The sequence below is a fragment of the Rhinoderma darwinii genome, chromosome 6 (assembly GCF_050947455.1).
Source record: "Rhinoderma darwinii isolate aRhiDar2 chromosome 6, aRhiDar2.hap1, whole genome shotgun sequence".
NCBI classification, from domain to species: Eukaryota; Metazoa; Chordata; class Amphibia; order Anura; family Rhinodermatidae; genus Rhinoderma; species Rhinoderma darwinii.
This window is the reverse complement of record NC_134692.1, coordinates 97,415,525-97,436,905: the sequence shown is the minus strand read 5'-3', so window position 1 is coordinate 97,436,905 and position 21,381 is coordinate 97,415,525. Positions and strand designations below refer to the sequence as shown.

The following is a 21,381-nucleotide window of genomic DNA, read 5'->3' as shown; positions in this document are numbered from 1 at the left end:
GGCCTGCCCCACCACAGGGCTTTGTCCTGTGACTGTCCAGTCTCTTTTAATGTGCTGCTACTACTACTACCACCACCCTTGCTGTCCGTTGGCTACCTCTACTACCACCAATACACCTCCACTGCCGTCTGCTACAAGCAGGCCTGTAGGGCTTGTGAAAAGCCATTGCTTGTTGCTTTTACATCCATGTATCTGTATGGATGAACCCCGGCAGGCATCTGGCAATAAAATGGGTACATTTTTGGAGGGCTTGTGAAAAGCCATTGCTTGTTGCTTTTACATCCATGTATCTGTATGGATGAACCCCGGCAGGCATCTGCCAATAAAAAGGGTACATTTTTGGAGGGCTTGTCAAAAGCCATTGCTTGTTGCTTTTACATTACATCCATGTATGGATGAACCCCGGCAGGCATCTGCCAATAAAAAGGGTAAATTTTTGGAGGGCTTGTGAAAAACCATTGCTTGTTGCTTTTACATCCATGTATGGATGAACCCCGGCAGGCATCTGACAATAAAAAGGGTACATTTTTGGAGGGCTTGTCAAAAGCCATTGCTTGTTGCTTTTACATCCATGTATGGATGAACCCCGGCAGGCATCTGCCAATAAAAAGGGTACATTTTTGGAGGGCTTGTGAAAAGCCATTGCTTGTTGCTTTTACATCCATGTATCTGTATGGATGAACCCGCTGCAGGCATCTGCCAATAAAAAGGGTACATTTTTGGAGGGCTTGTCAAAAGCCATTGCTTGTTGCTTTTACATTCCATCCATGTATGGATGAACCCCGGCAGGCATCTGCCAATAAAAAGGGTAAATTTTTGGAGGGCTTGTGAAAAGCCATTGCTTGTTGCTTTTACATCCATGTATGGATGAACCCCGGCAGGCATCTGCCAATAAAAAGGGTACATTTTTGGAGGGCTTGTCAAAAGCCATTGCTTGTTGCTTTTACATCCATGTATGGATGAACCCCGGCAGGCATCTGCCACCATAAAGGGTAAATATTTGGAGGGCTTGTCAAAAGCCATTGCTTCTTCTTTTACCACCTTATATGTATGAACCCTGGCAGGCATCTGCCGCCAAAAATGGTTAATTTTTGTACCTTTTTTAACAATGCATTAAGCATACAACATGCACAAGTGCAGTGGTTTCTGTTAGTTATCACCGTGTCCCATCCGTTTTCCTACAGCCATACATGTTGGCGTAACTTTGACACTAACTTTGCCTTAACCCCTTCCCGCTCCTGGACGTACTATTACGTCATGGCAGCTGTATCGTTCGCGCTCCATGACCTAATAGTACGTCTCGGGAGTAACGGCCGTTTCGGCCGTCCTCCCGACACATACAGGAGCTGCGACAGCTGCTGTCTTGTTCAGCAGCTGTCACAGCTCCTACAGCCGGGACCGATCGCTGTGTCCCCGCTGATTAACCCCTTAAAAGCCATGTTCTATAGAGATCGCGGCTTTTTAGGGGTTAAGCTGCCATCGCCGGCCTGCTACGCGATAGCGGCCGGCGATGGTGACTATGGCAACCGGACACCAAACAATGGCGTCCGGCTATGCCATAGACGGAAACCTAGTGTGTCCTGACAACGAGTAGCTGTCAGTGAGTAGCTGACAGTTCTAATACACTGCACTACGCATGTAGTGCAGTGTATTAGCATTGCGATCAGGGCCTCCTGCCCTCAAGTCCCCTAGTGGGACAAAGTAATACAGTAAAAAAAAAGTTAAAAGAAGTTGTGTAAAAATAAGAAAATAAAAGTTTTAAAAGTATTAAAAGTAAAAATCCCCCTTTTTCCCTTATCAGTCATTTATTATTAATAAAAATATATAAACAAATAAATAAACTATACATAATTGGTATCGCCGCGTCCGTAACGGCCTGAACTACAAAATTATTTCGTTATTTATCCCGCACGGTGAACGCCGTAAAAGAAAATAATAATAAACCGAACCACAATCACAATTGTTTGTTCAGTTCACCTCCCAAAAAATGGAATAAAAAGAGATCAAAAAGTCGCATGTACCGAAAAATGGTACTGATCGAAACTACAGTTCATTACGCAAAAAATAAGTCCTCGCACGGCTTTATTGATTGAAAAATAAAAACGTTATGGCTCTTAGAATAAGGCAACACAAAAAGTAAATGATTGTTTACAAAACGTATTTTATTGTGCAAACGCCATAAGACATAAAAAAAAACTATAAACATCTGGTATCGACATAATCGTATCGCCCCGCAGAATAAAGTGAATATTTCATTTATAGCGCACGGTGCACGCAGTAAAAAAAAAGAATAAAAAAACAATAGTAGAATTGCTGTTTATTAGTCACCACGCCACCTAAAAATAGAATAAAAACTGATCAAAAAGCCACATGCACCCCAAGAAAACTACAATGCATTCCTCAAGGGGTCTAGTTTCCAAATTGGGGTCACTTTTGGGGGGTTTCCAATGTTTTGGCACCACAAGACCTCTTCAAACCGGACATGGTGCCTAATAAAAAAGAGGCCTCAAAATCCACTAGGTGCTCCTTTGCTTCGGAGGCCGGTGCTTCAGTCCATTACCGCACTAGGGCCACATGTGGGATATTTCTCAAAACTGCAGAATCTGGGCAATACGTATTATGTTGCGTTTCTCTGATAAATCCTTTTGTGTTGTAAAAAAAATGGTATAAAGAGGATTTTCTGACAAAAAAAAATGTACATTTCACCTCTACTTTGCTCTAAATTTCTGTGAAACACCTAAAGAGTTCAAAAATTTTCTAAATGCTGTTGTGAATACTTTGAGGGGTCTAGTTTCTAAAATGGCATATTTGATAGGGGTTTCTAATATATGGGCCCCTCAAAGCAACTTCAGAACTGAACTGGAACCTAAAAAAATAAATAAATGAGGCAATACTTCGCTTCTTACATTATACTGATAATGAGCCGTGGCCACCCCGAGATGACCCCAGTTTTGACCGTTTGTATAAACGGAGACCCCTATTAGACCGTTCCTGTGCTGCTCATAGGCGTAATGTTATAGACTGAGATTTGTGACGTTATTTTCTATGCAAGTAATTAGTGCTCCAGGCGCCATCTAGTGGCCAGTGTTAGTAATTTCCTCCTTTGTGTAATTTCTTGTTTTCCCCACCCATGAGAAGGTGAAAAGCATTCTGGGAAGAAGAAGGGCAGTCTCTTCTATATCTGCTCTGAGAGAAGACCATTTTGATTCATTCCATCCCTCTCGTCCAAGTATAGTCGGTAAGCAGATAGATGGTTTATATTACTGGCTATCAGCAGCCACAGGAATACTGTTAGGACAGTATTCACTCTGTTACATGGGACTGTAATATATCAGTTGGTGTAGTTGTGAAGCTCGGCCTAGCCTCATGGTCAGCCATGTATGGTCCTTTACTGTATTTGTACTGCCATACACTGTTCATACTGTACTATAACTGTTATCTCTACTGTTTATTTGTATATAGGCTTAATATATATCAGCCTGTTACCTGTATATGTAGTACATTTATTCAATGTGCCTTGTTCTTATGTATTGCTGTAATCTAATGGCATGTATATTCTTGTTTGTTCCTCAGTTTTACCCTAATCCTACGACCAGTTAATAAAGCTACAGACTTTCAACGAGTCTCATTTATTGGCTAGTAGGAAGGTGTTTAGCTGCCTGTCGAGCTCCACATAGACCCCGGGGGTGCGTGAAGTGGGGGCAGGACAGTTCCAGTGCCCGGTTTTCCCAAGCATTCACCCCCGAGAAGTGTATTTCTATTGATGAGTCCCTGGTACATTTTAAAGGAAGGGTTCAATTCCGGGAGTACCTGCCGGGTAAGAGGGCAAGGTATGGCGTGAAGATGTATAAGCTGCGAGAGTGCATCCGGATATACCTACAGGTTTAGGCTATATGAAGGAAAGGCCACCCCCAAACCAGACTGCATCCTGGACTACAATAGGTACATGGGAGGTGTGGACTTGTCAGATCAAATCCTGAAGCCCTACAGCGCCATGCGGTGTGGTATAAGAAGCTGGCCGGGCACATCATACAGATGGCATTGTACAATGCGTACGTGCTACGTCGATGTGCAGGCCAGAGGGGAACTTTCCTGGAATTTCAAGAGGTGATTATCAAGAACCTAATCTTTAGGGACCAAGAAGGGGGGGCACCCAGTACTTCTGGAAGCGGGGCCACACGCATCGTACCAAGGCGGCAACACTTTCCAGGAGAAGTTCCCCAAACTGGCAAGAAGGGAAAAAGTCAAAAGAGGTGCAAAGTCTGCTATAAGGGATGACACAATATATCAATGTGACACGTGTCCCGAATAACCAGAGCTCTGTATGAAAGTCAGTTTTAAAATTTATCATACATCCCTTGGTTTATAATTTACCCCAATTTTACTTACCCTGATGCACTCCGCACAGCTTATCCCCCCTCGTCTTTCCCCTCTGAGCCCTGCTGTGTGTCCAGGCAGCTGATAACAGCCACATGTAGGGTATTGCCATACCCGGGAGAACCCACATTACAGTTTATGGGGTGTAGGTCTCTGGTCAAAATGCTCACTACACCTCTAGATGAATGCCTTAAGGGTGTAGTTATTAAAACGGGGTCACTTCTTGCGGGTTTCAACTGTACTGGTCAGGGGTGAACCTAGCCTGTCTGCCGCCTGAGGCGAACTATAAAAAGGCGCCCCCCCCCCCCAAATCTATCGGAGTTTTCTCATTCCTAGCTTTACACATCAAACACGCAATATACACATTTTTTAAATAGGAAAGCATTTGATGTTTATTTGTTAGGCCCTGTTCACATGGAGTATTTTGACGAGTTTTTGGGCGCGGAAACCGCTCCGCAAAACTCGTCAAATACCAGCCGAAAATGCCTCCCGAGAAAGAAGGGACATGCCCTATCTTCGCGCGTTTACGCCTCTGACCTCCCATTGACATCAATGGGAGGAAGAGAAAGGGTATTTCACTGAGTTTTTTGCCCGTAGCACTCAATGGCCGCGAGCGAAAAACACGGTGAAAATCGCGGCAAACGACGTGCAGGAAGGACAAAATTTGCCTCGAAATCCCAAACAGAATTTTGAGGCAGAATTTTCCTCCTGCAAAAAACTCAGTGTGAACACAGCCTTAAAGTGCTGTTTGAAGTATGGAAAATATTTAAAGAATTAGGGTATGTTCACACGGCCTATTTACGGACGTAAATCGGGCGTTTTTGCCCCGAATTACGTCTGAAAATAGTGGCTCAATAGCGCTGACAAACATCTGCCCATTGAAAGCAATGGGCAGACGTTTGTCTGTTCACACGTGGCGTAATTTACGCGCCGCTGTCAAATGACGGCGCGTAAATAGACGCCCGCGTCAAAGAAGTGACCTGTCACTTCTTTGGCCGTAATTGGAGCCATTATTCATTGACTTCAATGAATAGCAGCGCCAATTACGTCCGTAATTGACGCGGCGTTCAAGCGCCTGCACATGCCGTTACGGCTGAAATTACGGGGATGTTTTCAGGCTGAAACATCCCCGTAATTTCAGCCGTTACGGACGCCCTCGTGTGAACATACCCTTATTCTTACTGCCAATCAGTGCAGTGCAAATAGTACAGTCTGCCCTGCACGGCCCCATATCTCTCCTCGGCAGCCAGTCTCATTTGTGGCATCACTCTCTGCAATTACATTCAGGCCAGTCCAGGACGGATCGCGCTTAGCGCTGTTTCGAAGCGGCACGTCCTGGGCTGGTTTCTTTGCTCTACCTGCTGTATTGTAGTGGTCTGCCTGTGCTGACTTGATGCCAGTGGTGGATTCATATGATCTTTGGCCCTGGGCTGTACACAAGTTATGGGCCCACATACCACACGTAAGTATCACCTACATGTCAAAGTGTATCACATGCCACGCTGCAGACTGTCTCTTAGCCTGATCATCTGCTGCCACACTCACTTCCCCACAGCCCACACCACAGTAATTTACATAGATTGTAAAACCAACATTACAAATAATACCCCCATACTGTTACTGAATAATACCTCATACTGTTACTGAATAATACCCCCATACTGTTACTGAATAATACCCCATACTGTTACTGAATAATACCCCCATACTGTTACTGAATAATACCCCCATACTGTTACTGAATAATATCCCATACGGTTACTGAATAATACCTCCATACAGTTACTGAATAATACATTTATACTGTTACTGAATAATACCCCCATACTGTTACTGAATAAAACTACCAAACCATGATCACATATTACTACAACATAGTGTCAGAAAAAACCCCACCATACTGTTAGTGAATAAAACACTATATATAGACCAATATTACCACCATACAGTGACCTTATAGCGGTAGATGCCAGTTATACACAAGATATCTGCAGACCATATAAGTGTTTACAGTATAGTTATATCGAGTGACTCACAGGTGACCTCTTCTCAGATTGAAGTCGCTCACTTTCACCTTTTCTTCTTTATCCAGCCAAGACCGCAATGACAACTTCTCCCGTACACGATTTCCTAAACCCTGCAGAATATGACACAGATATCTTTGACTCCTTGCTTTTCTAGCGCACTCCCTAACTATTCCCTACCTCTACACAAACTCCCTATACATACTATACTAGGTGCCCCATACAGTAATAGTACACACACCCTTTTTTTCCCCCAAAGGCCCCACACAGTAAGTACTACTTTTGTTCCCCTACACAGTGTTAGTGTCCCCTTTATAACTTACTCAGTGATAGAGCCACTTTTAGGGCCCTCACCCAGTAATAGAATTCCCACTCAGTACTAATACCCCTTTATGTCCCCACAGAAATAATGTCTCCACTCAGTAGTAATGCGGCCTTTTATGCCCCCATTCATTACTAATGCTACTTTTTCTGCCACACTCAAATGCCTGCTTTATGCCCCCACAATAAGGATGCCCACTTTTGTATGCCACTTTTTTATGCCCCCTTTTTATTACCTAATAGACTTATGAATTTTAACTGAGTTCCGTGGCCCGGCGTGGATGGCATGATGCAGTGATGTCATCGTGCCGGGCAGTTGACGTCATCAGCATGCTCCCGATCTCTTGTAGGCCTCAGGTCTAAACCAGACTGTGGCCTACAAGAGCAATCGGCGGAGCAGGGAGCCAATGGCCAGGGGTTGGCTGGCAAATTTTAGTCTGCGGGGCAAGCACACAGCACTGGCCCAAGAGTAGCAGCCCATTCTGGGGGCACTGGGCAATTGGCGAGTTTGCCCTCCTAACAAGGCTGCGGAAAAACTCTGCTACCTGTCAACAGAAAAATCATCCGCCAGTAGGAAAAATGTTTCTTGATAGCGGAGTACAAGAAAGCCTCACCTGGGAATTAGACTTTTTTGTACTCCACCATGGGGAAACATATTTCCCGCTGGCGGATGACTATTCAGTTGACAGGAAGCAGAGTTACATGAAGGGGAATTATTTTTCCTTGACCTCTAGTTTCTATTGTGGCAAATGTAAGTTTTTAAAATTTTTATACAGCTTTTTTTTGGTAGGTTCCGCTGGAGCGTTTGGACTACGTCGTAGATTCATTGGACTACTTTGATGATCTAGTTTTAAAAAAAAAATAAAATGGTGAAAGAGGGTTGCATGGGGGAGTTTAGATTTCAATAAAAAAGTTTTTCTTATGTCTGTTATTTTTAATACTTTATTATGGCCTTAGTAATGGCTGCTGTCTGATTGAGAGCGTCCATTACTAAGGGGCTTAGTGTTAGCCAGTAAAAAGGCTATCACTAACCCCTATTATTACCCCAGTTCTCACTGCCGCGAGAGGAGTACGATCCAGTACCCGACCATCTGAAGCGACGGTAAGGCAGCAGGGCGGTCACAGGCTGGTTTTACCAGGCTGGGAAGGGATAAAAAAACGTGGCCCTTCCCACGCTGGTGATGCTAGGCTGCTGCTGCTTCATTGTATCTGGCTGGTTATGAAAAATAGCGGGAAATAGAAAAAAGAAATAGAAAAAAAATTACGTGAGATCCCCTCCATTTTTCATAACCAGCCAGATACAATAAAGCAGCAGCAGCCTAGCATTACCAGGGTGGGAAGGGCCATGGTTTTTGGCCATTCCCAGCCTGATATTACCAGCCTGCGGCCACCCCAGTACCCGCCCTTCTCTTCAGACGGTCGGGTGCTGGATCGTACCCAGCTCTTCCCGGTACTCCTGGGGTTAGTGATAGATAGCCTTATTACTGGCTAACACTAAGCCCCTTCTTAGTAATGGACGCTCTCAATCAGACAGCTGCCATTACTAAGGCGGTAATGAAGTATTAAAAAACAGAGACATAAAAACATTTATTTTATTGAAATGACAACTGTTCCACACAATCCACTTTAACCATTTTATTTAAAAAAAGAAATAAATAAAGCTTAAATCAGCGAAGTAGTCCAACGAATCTACGACGTAGTCCAAATGGTCCAGCGGAACCTGCAAAACAAAAATTAGCAGTATGAAAAATAAACATAAAGTTGGCTGCCCCCACAGACGTACAAACATATGAATAAATAGCTACCTTCGGAAACATATTAAAATATTTAGAAAAATTAGGCCAATAAAATAAAACATATCAAATAAAATAATAAGAAATTATAACACCTTTCTTTTAAAGAGAACCTTTCACCTCCCCATACATGTACAGCTGAGTGCAGCATGTAATGGGGGGTGGGGGGGGCGCACAAACTCTGGGGCACTTTACATTTTTTTCCTAGCCTCCTTCGTTATTTAGATATCAGTGCTGTAATATTTGGCGCCCGATATTTAAATAACCCCCTGAACTGTCAATGGGGAGGTAATTGGCAAGGGGGCGTGTAACATCGCTGTGACTTTGTCCAATCAGCTACGGTCAGCGTTACAGCAAGAGCTGGAGAGAGAGCGCGTGTGCGCAGCTCCGCCACCACTAAGGAACACAAGAGGAGAAGAAGAGTGTGAATTCTTCTTCTTCTGTTTCATGGCATCGGAGCTGTGCGCGCACGCACGCTCTCACTCTTTAGCTCTCGGCAGACAAGGACGACAAGACTGATCTCTCACCTGAGATCACAGTCTTGTACTTGCCTGCCGAGAGCTGAAGAGTGAGAGCGTGCGTGTGCACATGATCTCCTCTCTCCAGCTCTTGCTGTTGACATTGTCCGCAGCGGATTGGGCAGTGTCACAGCGATGTTACACGCCCCCTTGCCAATTACCGCCCCATTGGCAGTTCATGGGGTTATTTAAATATCGGGCGCCAAATATTACAGCACCGATATCTAAGTATGGAAAGAGGGTAGGAAAAAAAATGTAAAGTGCCCCAGAGTTTGTGCAGCCCTGGCCATTACATGCTGCACTCAAATGCAAATCTGTGGGCAGGTGAAAGAATCATCCCCCCACCATAGAGCCCTGACTAGTTGCTATACTGGAAGGTTAGGGGGGTCTGAGCATCTGACTGACTGCTCTAAAGTGGGGGCAGAATCCCCCCTATAGAGCTCTCTGCAGTAAGTCAGACAGTCAGACGCTCAGACCCTCCCCCACCCACACTAATCGTTCCATTATAGTGATGTGAGGGCTCTATGGGGTGGATTATTCCAGCCCCATAGAGCCCTCTGCTGTCGGTAAAATGCCCCCCCTTGCAGTATACTCACGTCCCGGTCCCAGCAAGGCAAGCACTTACCTCGTGGTGCTGGTGCTGCTCGTCGCTCCTCCTGCAGAATTGCTCCTCTCTGGCTGCATGTACTGTGTACAGCGTCAGAGAGGAGGAGGAGTATTACAGACGTTCGGCGCATCTGCATGGCCCCTCCCCCCGGTCCATTCCCGGGCTGAAAATACCGCCCCCCCCCATTTGGGTAGGTGGTGCCGCCTGAGGCCGTCGGCTCACCTGGCCTCATGGCAGGTTCGGCACTGGTACTGGTACCTCAGGTGCTTCTGCATACATGACTTCGCACTAGAAAATCCCCAGTAGGCCAAATGGTGATCCTTTCCTTCTGAGCCCTCCCATGGGCCCAAACGGCAGTTTATCACCACAAATGGGGTATTACCGCACTCAGGACAAATTGGGCAATAAAATGGAGTATTTTATTTCTTGTGAAAATAAGAATTTTTTAGCTAAAATGACATATTATAGGAAAAAATATATTTTTTTTTAATTCCCAGCCCAATTCAAATAAGTTCTGTGAAGAAACTATGGGGTCTAAAAGGTCACATTACCCATAAATGAATTCCTTGAGGGGTGTAGTTTCCAAAATGGGGTCACTTCTGATGGGTTTCCGTTGCTTTGATACCTCTGGGGCTCTGCAAATGCGACATGGCACCCGAAAACCAAACCAGCAAAATCTGTACTCCAAAGAACAGACAGCGCTCCTTCCCTTCTGAGGCCTCCCATGGGCCCAAACGGCAGTTTATTGCCACAAATGGGGTATTGCTGCACTCAGGAGAAATTGGGCAACAAAATTGAGTATTTTGTTCCCTGTGAAAATAAGAAATTTTGATAAAAAATAACATCTTATTGGAAAAAATGTCATTTTTTTAATGTCACAGCCCAATTGGAATAGGTGCTGTGAAAAAACTGTGTGGTCAAAATGCTAACAACAACCATAAATCAATTCCTTGAGGGGTGTAGTTTCCAAAATGGGGTCACTTTTGGTGGGTTTCCATTGCTTTGATACCTCTGAGGCTCTGCAAATGCGACATGGCACCCGAAAACCAATCCAACAAAATATGGACTCCAACAAACATATAGCGCTCCTTTCCTTCTGAGCCCTCCCATGGGCCCAAACGGCAGTTTATCACCACAAATGGGGTATTGCCACACTAAGGACAAATTGGGCAACAAAATGTGGTATTTTGTTCCCTGTGAAAATAAGAAATTTTGATCACAAATGACATTTTATTGGAAAAAATGACATTTTTTTCATTTCACAGCCCAATTCAAATACGTGCTGTGAAAAAACTGTGCGGTCAAAATGGTAACAACAACCATAAATGAATTCCTTGAGGGGTGTAGTTTCCAAAATGGGGTCACTATTGGGGGATTCCTCCTGTTTTGGCACCTCAACACCTCTTCAAACCTGGCTGCTGCCTAAAATATATTCTAATAAAAAAGAGGACTCAAAATGCACTAGGTGCTTCTTTGCTTCTAGGGCTTGTGTTTTATTCCACGAGCGCAGTAGGGCCACATGTGGGACATTTCTAAAAACTGCAGAATCTGGACAATACATATTTAGTAGTGTTTCTCTGGTAAAACTGTCTGTGTTACAGAAAAAAAATGAATAATATTGAAATTCAGCAAGAAAAATGAAATTTGCAAATTTCACCTCCACTTTGCTTTAATTCCTGTGAAATGCCTGAAGGGTTAAAAAACTTTCTAAATGCTGTTTTGAATACTTTGAGGGGTCTAGTTTTTAAAATGGGGTGTTTTATCAGGGTTTCTAATACATAGGCCCCACAAAGCCACTTCAGAACTCAAGAGGTACCTTAAAAAAAAGGCTTTTGAAATTTTCTTAAAAATATGAGAAATTGCTGTTTATGTTGTAAGCCTTGTAACGTCCAAGAAAAATAAAATAATGTTCAAAAAACGATGCCAATCTAAAGTAGACATATGGAAAATGTGAACTAGTAACTATTTTGGGTGGTATAACCGTCTGTTTTACAAGCAGATGCATTTCAATTCTGAAAAATGCAATTTTTGTCAAAATTTTCTCTACATTTTGCAATTTTTCACCAATAAACACTGAATATATCGACCAAATTTTACCATGAACATGAAGCCCAATGTGTCACGAGAAAAAAATCTCAGAATCGCTTGGGTAGGTTTAAGCATTCCGACGTTATTACCACATAAAGTGAAATATGTCAGATTTGAAAAATGGGCTCTGAGCCTTAAGGCCCAAACTAGGCTGCGTCCTTAAGGGGTTAAAGACAGCTCAAAAGTACTTGGATACACTCATGGGTGACCTAAGAGTGTTATACGGGGCTTCTAGGGCTTTTAAACAGTGTTATACACGATTTTTAGGGGCTTTCTTGAATTGCAGGTTCGGTCAGAACTAGTTCGGTCCGAATCAAACTTTTTCATGAAATTCGGCGAACCAGCCGACCCGAACTTTTCATAAGTTTGCTCATCTCTACTCAGGAGGAAAAAGAGCCATAAAGTCCAGGCACAGAATGTGCTCCAAATGCTCCCAGCCTCTTCCTGAAGACTGGGGCAATGATTTGTGTGAAACTTACTTTGATTCACAAGTAGATTTATCCAATAATACAGAAACTACTCCATTTTTTTCTTGGTTCCAAACCCAATTGTCTGTGGCCTTTAACGAGGTCTCTACAGTTCACAAAGCTAAATGCAGAACAGAAGAACCATCTGATACTAGTTCATCTCCTGCCACACCCCAAACTAAACAGGTGTTATCTGAAGGAGAAGTGTGGTCTGATGACTTAGCCAGTGATGCCGAGGATTGTTACCTGTTCCACCAAGATAGAATATGTAAACTCTTGGGAGCTGTGAAATCAACTCTGGAAGTTAAAGATTCCACTGAGGACATGCCAGGTAAAGAAGCTCTCTATTATTTTTCCGGTTTAAGGGCAAATGTCTCCTTGAACATCCAGTACTAAAAAAACTACTGGTAGCTGACTGGTAAAAAACAGAAAAAAAGTAGATCCTGGGGCGAGAATTAACGCAGTATACAAACAGGACTCGGAGGCCTCCTGCTCTTGAGAACTTCCGCCCCAAAGTGAATGACGTCAAAGAGGGGGTCCCTAGGGATGAAATATTACAAAGTATTCCTATGTTGAAGTCAGCAGCTTAGTTCTTCTGTGATGTACACTCTGAGATTGTCCTCTAAAAATCTGGCAGCCATTAATGTATCATGTCAAGCCTTATGGATCAATCTCTGGCAAGGAGATATATAACTGAAGTCTATTTTCTGCTCCCTAGCCTTCCATCCGAAAAGTATGTTCAGACCCCAAATTGAAAATATTCTGACAAGATTAAATGAAAATAAAGGACTTTCTTTCCCCAGAGAAGCCAGACGTCAAGAGTTTCGTCCTTTCTGCTTCAAATTCAGAAACCTTACAACACTGGCTCCTTCAGAAGGACGTTCGACAACAGAAACCAACATTTTGGTGACAAAAGGTCTGCAGGTCCTTTAAAGAAGTCGGATTTCTGACGCCAAGCCTCTAAAAGTGGGTGCAAGGCTTGCCTAGTTCGCTCAAGTGTAGTATCTCACATCCTCAGATGGGTATCAGCAGTGGTCAGTCAAGGCTACTTAATAGAATTTCTCGGTATCCCTCAAGACAAGTTTCATCTAAAAAGTCCAACTGGTCCAGTGGTGCGCCTATAGAAGAGTTTATTTAGAAAGTTGCTCTAGCCTCCAGATGAGCAGTACAAAGGCATATACTCAAGAGTCTTCCCAGTCCCCAAAGCGGGGGGGGGGGGGGGGGGGAAATAAAGACTGGTCATCTACCTCACTTATTTAAACAAATATATACAAAATAAAGAATTCAAGATGGAATCCATTCAGTCTGTCATAGCAGTCCTATCACAAGGGGATTATCTTTCAACCATAGATCTAAAGGACGCTTATCTGCATGTAACAATTTTTCCATCTCACAGAAGGTTCCTCAGTTTGACAATCCCGCTGGGAGAAGTTCAGCATTTCCAATTCACTTCCTGCTGTTTGGACTCAGTTCTGCTTCCAGGGTGTTCACAAAGGTCGCAGTGGTGTTGAAAGCAGCCCTCAGGCTCAAGGGCATATGCATAATACCATACCTGGACGATTGGCTGATCAAGGCCCCATCTATAGGTATTTTCCAAGTTCATTTACAGACAACTCTGAACTCCCTGAGGTTACACAGCTTCCTAGTCAACAGAGAAATGTCCAAGCTAACCACAATCATAAAGTTTCTAGGTTTCGTAATAGATTCAAGACAAATGACACTCGAAAGTTTCAGACCACCAAGCGATGTTGGTCCTAGGAGCACTAACATCCACAATAGATGCAGTCCGAGTGGCGGATCATCATTAGGGCGGTTTGGTTGGCCGCCTGGGGCCCAAGGCTCCAAGGGGTCTCATGGCTGCCCGAATTACACATGACCGCACGGGCCCCGTCATGCTCGGTGGCGTCTTAATTGGGACTTATGACCTAGCGGATCATACGATAAAGCGCATACTTGAGAAGCACTGGAAAATCCTTTGCATGGACACAGACATAAGAGAAACAATAACCTCAAGGGCACAGATCACCTATAGGAAAGGGAGGAGTATAGGCGATCAAGTTACACACAGCCATCTAAACACCCTAAAAAAGAAAGGATGTTGGCTGAATAGAAAAATAGATGGATGTTTTAAATGTGGACACTGTAAAGCATGTACATACATACAAGTAACTAAAGTTAATCGGAGTGCCCATACAGGAATTAGTTATCCTATAAAAAGTTTCTCAAACTGTAGTACCAAAAATGTCGTTTATAAAATCACCTGTCCTTGCCCCTTAGATTATGTTGGAAAAACCATAAGGGAGCTTAGAAAGAGGGTACTCGAACATATAGGGGATGTCGTGCATGACAGGGACAAACCAGTCTCCCGGCATGTCCATTTAAAACATAAAGGAGATCCGGAATGCCTGCAATTTACGATATTGGAATGTTTACAGCCCTCTATGAACGGAGGGGACTTAGACAAAATATTATTGCAGAGAGAGTCCAAATGGATTTTTAAAATGAGATCAATTGTACCAAATGGACTCAATGAACAGTTCGATTTTGGATGTTTCATCTGATTCCATTCCATACATATGTTCCAATTGTTCATTCTTTTCTCTCCAATAACTAGGTACATGTCCCATTGGTAGAATCAATTCATTAATAAATTATACAAAATAAAATAAATAAAGTTATAAAATAAAAATGGTGCAAACACTTCGCATCCCTGCAATTTATGCTCGTTTCAATGTTAAAATTATGCGTACTTCAGAAACTATTAGTTACAATTTTTTAACATGGCCAATTTATATCCTTTAATTCATAAACCACCGAGTATTTAAAACCATTTCCCTTGTATATAAACAAATCTTTACCGTAATATTTTTGGACAGTCTTTGGTGTTGAGGGATAAATGAGTGCCACATGCTTGGGATCCGTTTAAATACGCAATACCATAACACTTAGAAGGTCTATTACAGAAATCCTCCCCCCCATCCACCCCTTCTCTGCCCTCGGACCGATCCCTCCTATATGGAGGCAGTCATTTCTGCTAACGATCCTAATGCAGATCTACGGCGTCTATACGAGACGCCTGTGACTGCACAGCTGATCGGTTGCTAGGGTTACATCGCGACCTATCCTTGGCCGCAAAGTCACTCAGGGGCGGAGTTACCTCCGTTCCCCGGACAATGCGTCTGCATACAGCGAGGATGTTCATCGCTCCACGCAGACGTAATAAACATCTCTACTATTAAAAGATGTTTTGGGAGCTCGATCCAGGGGCATCTGGTCGACGCTTGCGATTTGGTCTCCTCTGACACAGGGAATCTTCCCTGTGTCGGCTGCGGCCGCGGGTCTCCGCCCTTTTCAGTATACACCCCCCTAAAACGTCACAGGGGAGGTGTGTCACAAGTGGGAGGTTTAGGGGGGGAGGAAACGGATATAAAAAGAGATAGGGAATTCCTCATTGTAGTGACGGCAGGCGTCAGGACTAGACGCTGATACTCTGCTTCCAAACTGGAAGGCTAACTACTTGCCACTGCAAGTATGCTTGTTGACCAGAAGCAATTTTCCTTATTAGACAGCTACATCTAACCTTCACGCAGCTTCCCATGAAATAGGATGAAGCAGCACCGATGACCTATCTCCCCTGAGGAATCAATCGGTCAGGAGGAAACGCGTTCGGAGACATTTTACCTTACATCAGAGGTTCAATTAAACCCAGAACTTTAAAGATAACTCCTAAAAGGAACATCACCATCCCCAAAAAAAGGGGTAGGAGGGTTATTATGTTTCCTGTATATCTTATATGCTAAACAGAGTAACGAAGCATTTATGAGAGAAACCTCTGAAGTTAACAACTGTTGAAACTATATGGATTAGGAAACCGTACATAGGTGGACTTATTTTGCTGTCTTAATAAATATTATGTTGAAAATGCATATTGTGAAAAACACATGAAATAATTTGCATACAGCTGTGACAAACAAAAAGTTTTTAATGCGCATATGTCGCAAATTACTTATGTTTTAAGGAAATCTAGTAAAAGCTATATTTTATCAATCTCGTTTTTTTGCCTAAATTTACGGAGAACGCATGCCAAACCATTATTGTCAAGGTGGTAGACGATTTACAATACCACGAACATTTATCAGAACCCTACAACTACTAATTGTCTTGCCTTACCTGCATTACCATCCCGCCGACTACTAGCTGGGCTGTTCTCCTGACTGTTGGGTGAGAGCAGTATCCAGTAGGTCTGCCATTTCTGAGACCGACACCCTCGCATCATCACCCAACTTAGCAATTTTGCTTGGAATATCAGAAACGGGAATGGCCTTCCTTTTCTTGGACCCCTTTCTACTGCCCCTAACTACATTAACCCAGCTACTTGCCTGATCCTGCTGACACATGTCTTCACCCTCCAGATCTACCCCACTAACTGCGTGCTCCGTGAGCAGCATGCTCCGCTCAAGATGGTCTATCGCCCACAGTGTTGCATTTTGCTCTTCCAGATTTCTAATGCGAGCTTCAAGGTGAACAACATGCTCACATCTGCCACAGAGGTATTCACCCTGGAACTCCGGCTCCAGTCATGCATACATATGGCAAACTGTGCACTGAAGAAAACCTCCAATCTTGCTATAATAATAATAATCTTTATTAATATAGCGCCAACATATTACGCAGCACTTTACAATTTAACCCTTTCAGGACCGAGCTAATTTTGGCCTTCATGACCAGACCCATTTTTTCAAATCTGACATATTTCATTTTATGTGGTAATAACTCTGGAATTCTTTTACCTATCAAAGCGATTCTGAGATTGTTTTCTCGTGAGACATTGGACTTTATGATCGTGGAAAAATTTGATCGATAAATTCAATATTTATCAGTGAAAAACACCAAAATTTTGTGAAAAATTGCAAAAATTAGCTTTTTTCTAAATGTAAATGTATCTGCTTGTAAGACAGGCAGTTATACCACACAAAATTGTTGCTAATTAACATCCCCCACATGTCTACTTTAGATTGGCATCGTTTTTTGAACGTCATTTTATTTTTCTATGACGTCACAAGGCTTAGAACTTTAGCAGCAATTTCTCACATTTTCAAGAAAATTTCAAAAGGCTATTTTTACAGGGGCCAGTTCCGTTGTGAAGCGACTTTTAGGGCCTTATATATTAGAAACTGCCAAAAAGTCACTCCATTTTAAAATTTTCACCCCTCAAAGTATTCAAAACAGCATTTAGAAAGTTTCTTAACCCTTTAGACGTTTCACAGGAATTAAATCAACGTAGAGGTGAAATGTTCAAATTTCATTTTTTTTTTGCAGAAATTCATTTTTAATCTATTTTTTCTGTAACACAGAAGTTTTTACCAGAGAAATGCAACTCAATATTTATTGCCCAGATTTTGCAGTTTTTAGAAATATCCCACATGTGGCCCTAGTGTGATAATGGACTGAAGCACCGGCCTCCGAAGCAAAGGAGCACCTAGGGGATTTTGGGCCTCCTTTTTATTAGAAAATATTTTAGGCTCCATGTCAGGTTTGCAGGGCTCTTTCGGTGCCAAAACAGTGGAAGCCCCCCAAAAGTGACCCCATTTGGGAAACTACACCCCTTGGGGAAATTATCTAGGGGTATAGTGAGCATTTTGACCCCGCAGGTTTTTTGCAGAAATTATTGGAAGTAGGCTGTGAAAATTAAAATCTACATTCTTTCAAATAAAATGTAGGTTTAGCTAATTTTTTCTAATTTCCACAAGGACTAAAGGAGATAAAGCACCGCAACATTTGTAAAGTAATTTCTCCCGAGTAAAACAATACCCCACATGTGGTAATAAATGGCTGTTTGGACACACGGCAGGGCTTAAAAGGAAAAGAGCGCCATTTGGCTTTTGGAGCTCAAATTTAGCGGGAATGGTTTGCGGAGGCCATGTCGCATTTACAAAGCCCCTGAGGGGACAAAACAGTGAAAACACCAAAAAAGTGACTCCATTGAGAAAACTACACCCCTTGAGGAATCCATCTAGGGGTGTAGTGAGCATTTTGACCCCACAGGTGTTTCATAGATTTTATTAGAATTGGGCAGTAAAAATAAAAAAAATCCTTTTTCTTCAATAAGACGTAGCTTTAGTTCCAAATTTTTAATTTTCTCAACAAATAAAGGAAAAAAAGAACCCCAACATTTGTAAAGCAACTTCTCTGGAGTACGGCAATACCCCACACGTGGTCATAAACTGCTGTTTGGGCACACGGCAGGGCTCAGAAGGGAAGGAGCGCCATTTGCTTTTGGTGTACAGATTTTGCTGCATTTGGTTTCTGGTCGCATTTGCAAACTCCCTGTGGAACCAAAACAGTGGATCCCCCCAGAAGTGACCCCATTTTGGAAACAACACCCTCAAGATATTCACCTAGGGGTGTAGTGAGCACGTTAACCCCACAGGTGTTTTGCAGAAATTCGTGTGCACACGATGTGTGAGAGTGAAAATGAAATTTTTTTCCATAGATATGCCAATATGTGGTGCCTGGCTTCTGCCACCATAACAAGACAGCTCTCAATTATTATGCGGTGATTCCCGGTTTTAGAAACACCCTACGTGTGGCCCTAATCTTTTGCCTGGACATTCGACAGGGCTCAGGAGTGAAAGAGTACCATGTAAAATTGAGGCCTAATTTGGCGACATATAAAGTATTGGTTCACAATTGCAGAGGCTTTGATGTGAAATAAAAGAAACCCCTGAGAAGTGACCCCATTTTGGAAACTGCACCCCTCAAGGCATTTATTAAGGGGTGTAGTGAGCATTTTCACCCCACGTGTCTTTTCCATAAATGATTGCGCTGCGGAAGGTACAAATTACAATTTTTCCCTAGATATGCCAATTCATTGTCAAATATGTCGTGCCCAGCTTATGCCACTGGGGACACACACCTCAAAAATTGTTAAAAGGGTTCTCCCGGGTATGTCGATGCCATATATGTGGACGTAAACAGCTGTTTGGGCATGCTGTAGGGCTCAGATGGGTGGGAGCGCCATTTGGCTTTTGGAGCGTGGAATTTGCTTGGTAATAGTTTTGTTTGGAGTATCACTGTTGTTTCCGTTTATAATGTGGGGCATATGTGAGTACATCAGGGGCATAGTCAGGTGGTATAATAATAAGGTAAAAAAAATAATAAATTAATCCATAGATGTGTGTTACGCTGTGATCGATCCTTTCTGCACAGGCCGGTGTCGCACTGATAAATGTCCTTACTTATCCCCCTTTTGGTCCACACTCCACACCTTTGCAGTTTGTGGAATTTTGCCGGGAAAGTGTTGTCCTGGTATAATACGGGTGCCCTCCCCTTCCTGGTTCTCTAATTTTAGTGCCTTGATACATCGCCTTTTGAAACAGAAGAAACGTTCCCCTCGGGCCGGCACAACTGCATATTTTTATTTCCTGGCTTATTGGTGCCTTGACTATTTTTATTTTTTCATAGACGTAGTGGTATGAGGGCTTTTTTTTTTACGGGACGAGCTGTAGCTTTTATTGGTACCATATTGGGGTATATGCAACTTTTTGATCACTTGTTATCCTTTTTTGGGAGGCAAGGTGACAAAAAAAACAGCAATTCTGCCATAGTTTTTTAGTTTTTAATATACAGCGTTCACCACGCGTTATAAACTACATGTTACCTTTATTCTGCGGGTCAGTACGATTCCGGCGATACCTAATTTATAGAATTTTTTTTATAACTTTTTGCACAATAAAATTACTTTTGGAAAGAGAATGTATTTTTTCTGTCGCCTTGTTGTGAGAGCCATAACTTTAATTTTTTCGTCGATGGAGCGGTGTGAGGGTTTGTTTTTTGCGAGACGAGGTATAGATTTTATAGGTACCATTTTTGGATACGTGTGACTTTTTTATCACGTTTTATTTCAATTTTTGGAAGACAGTGACCAAAAAAACAGTAATTATGGCAGTGTTTTTGAGTTTTTTTTTTACGGCGTTCACTGCGCTGGATAAATAACATAATATTTTTAGACCAGAACCAGGGGAGTTGGAACCAGCGCTGAGAGTGTAGTTTTTTTGTTAAAACGGAAATCAAATTTCCAAGTTTAATTGATCTTGGTTAAAATCGAAGCACAGGGGCTACGAACAAAAATTAAGTGACAGGTAGGTGTAGTCCAGAGTACAGAGAGGAGGAGAGGATAGGCGGTAGCCTACGCGTTTCAGACCCTCGCTAGGTCCTTAGTCATGGCTTATGATAAGTCTGACTGTGCAGTCTAGACCTATTTGTAGTCAGTCAGTCTTGTAGATAATTAATTAATTGCGGTTCACGGCCGGAGAGGAAAAGGAGGAGCCCCGTGGACCGCAATCTTTTTGTCTGTTTCCTTGTTATAGAAGAATCAGTTGTACGGTATGCAAAGTTTTTCTATGTTGTATACCCGAAGATTAATTATAGATACGTGCGTAGGTTTGGATTCTATCTGAGAAATCCGCATTTATTTGTATATATGATCGTATGTTCTTGTAATCTAAACTTTGTTCATGAAAACAGGAGAATTCTGTTTTTATGTTTCGATCTAACTAAATTGTTTTAATATGTTGTTTCCTTTTTTCATTTTTTCAGACGTAACAAAGAATAGAAAATAGAAACAGAGGGGTTCGAAAAGTTTTGTAACTTCATGACTTCTTTTAGGTAACTCTATTTATTTAAAATTGTTTTTATTTGTCTGGAGTATTAGTGTTATGACAGAAAAAAATTCTTGTTTAGTTACCTAAAAGACGCGAGTGCGTCGGGAGACTGACTAAACAAGTGAGATAACGCCTACCATTGGAAAAAAATAATAATAAATGAAGAACTATTAAATATGTGTGAAAAAAGTAATAGAAAAGACGTGCATTTAAAATAATAAAATACTGGTGTTATATTTCTTGATATATGTCAGTATCTTAGTGTTTTAGTATTTAATTCATGTTTTCGGGTTTCGTTATTTATGATTTTTAGTTTATTTATTAGTGAATTGATATTGATAGAGCGACTAGTTTATTGGATATATTGACTTCTTTGTGGAACTGGAGAACTTCATTAATTCTATATATCCAGATCTATTTTTTGAATTTTTTGATTTTTAATTCGTATCGTAAACGCACTATTTTAAAATACATAGTTGTATAATTCATGTACGGGCAAGTTAGATGTTTAATTTGGTACTGT

The 21,381-nt window shown here is 42.3% G+C and overlaps 1 protein-coding gene across 1 annotated transcript in view; it reads left to right on the top strand.

Moving 5' to 3' along the window:
- The first annotated feature begins 3,096 nt into the window (after window positions 1–3,096).
- Window positions 3,097–21,381, top strand: part of C6H16orf89 (chromosome 6 C16orf89 homolog) — a 72,163-nt gene continuing 53,878 nt past the window's right edge. The window contains exons 1-2 of the transcript XR_012849668.1: window positions 3,097–3,238; window positions 20,794–20,862. The gene's annotated coding sequence lies outside the window, so the exon portion shown is untranslated. The remainder of the gene's footprint in view (window positions 3,239–20,793; window positions 20,863–21,381) is intronic.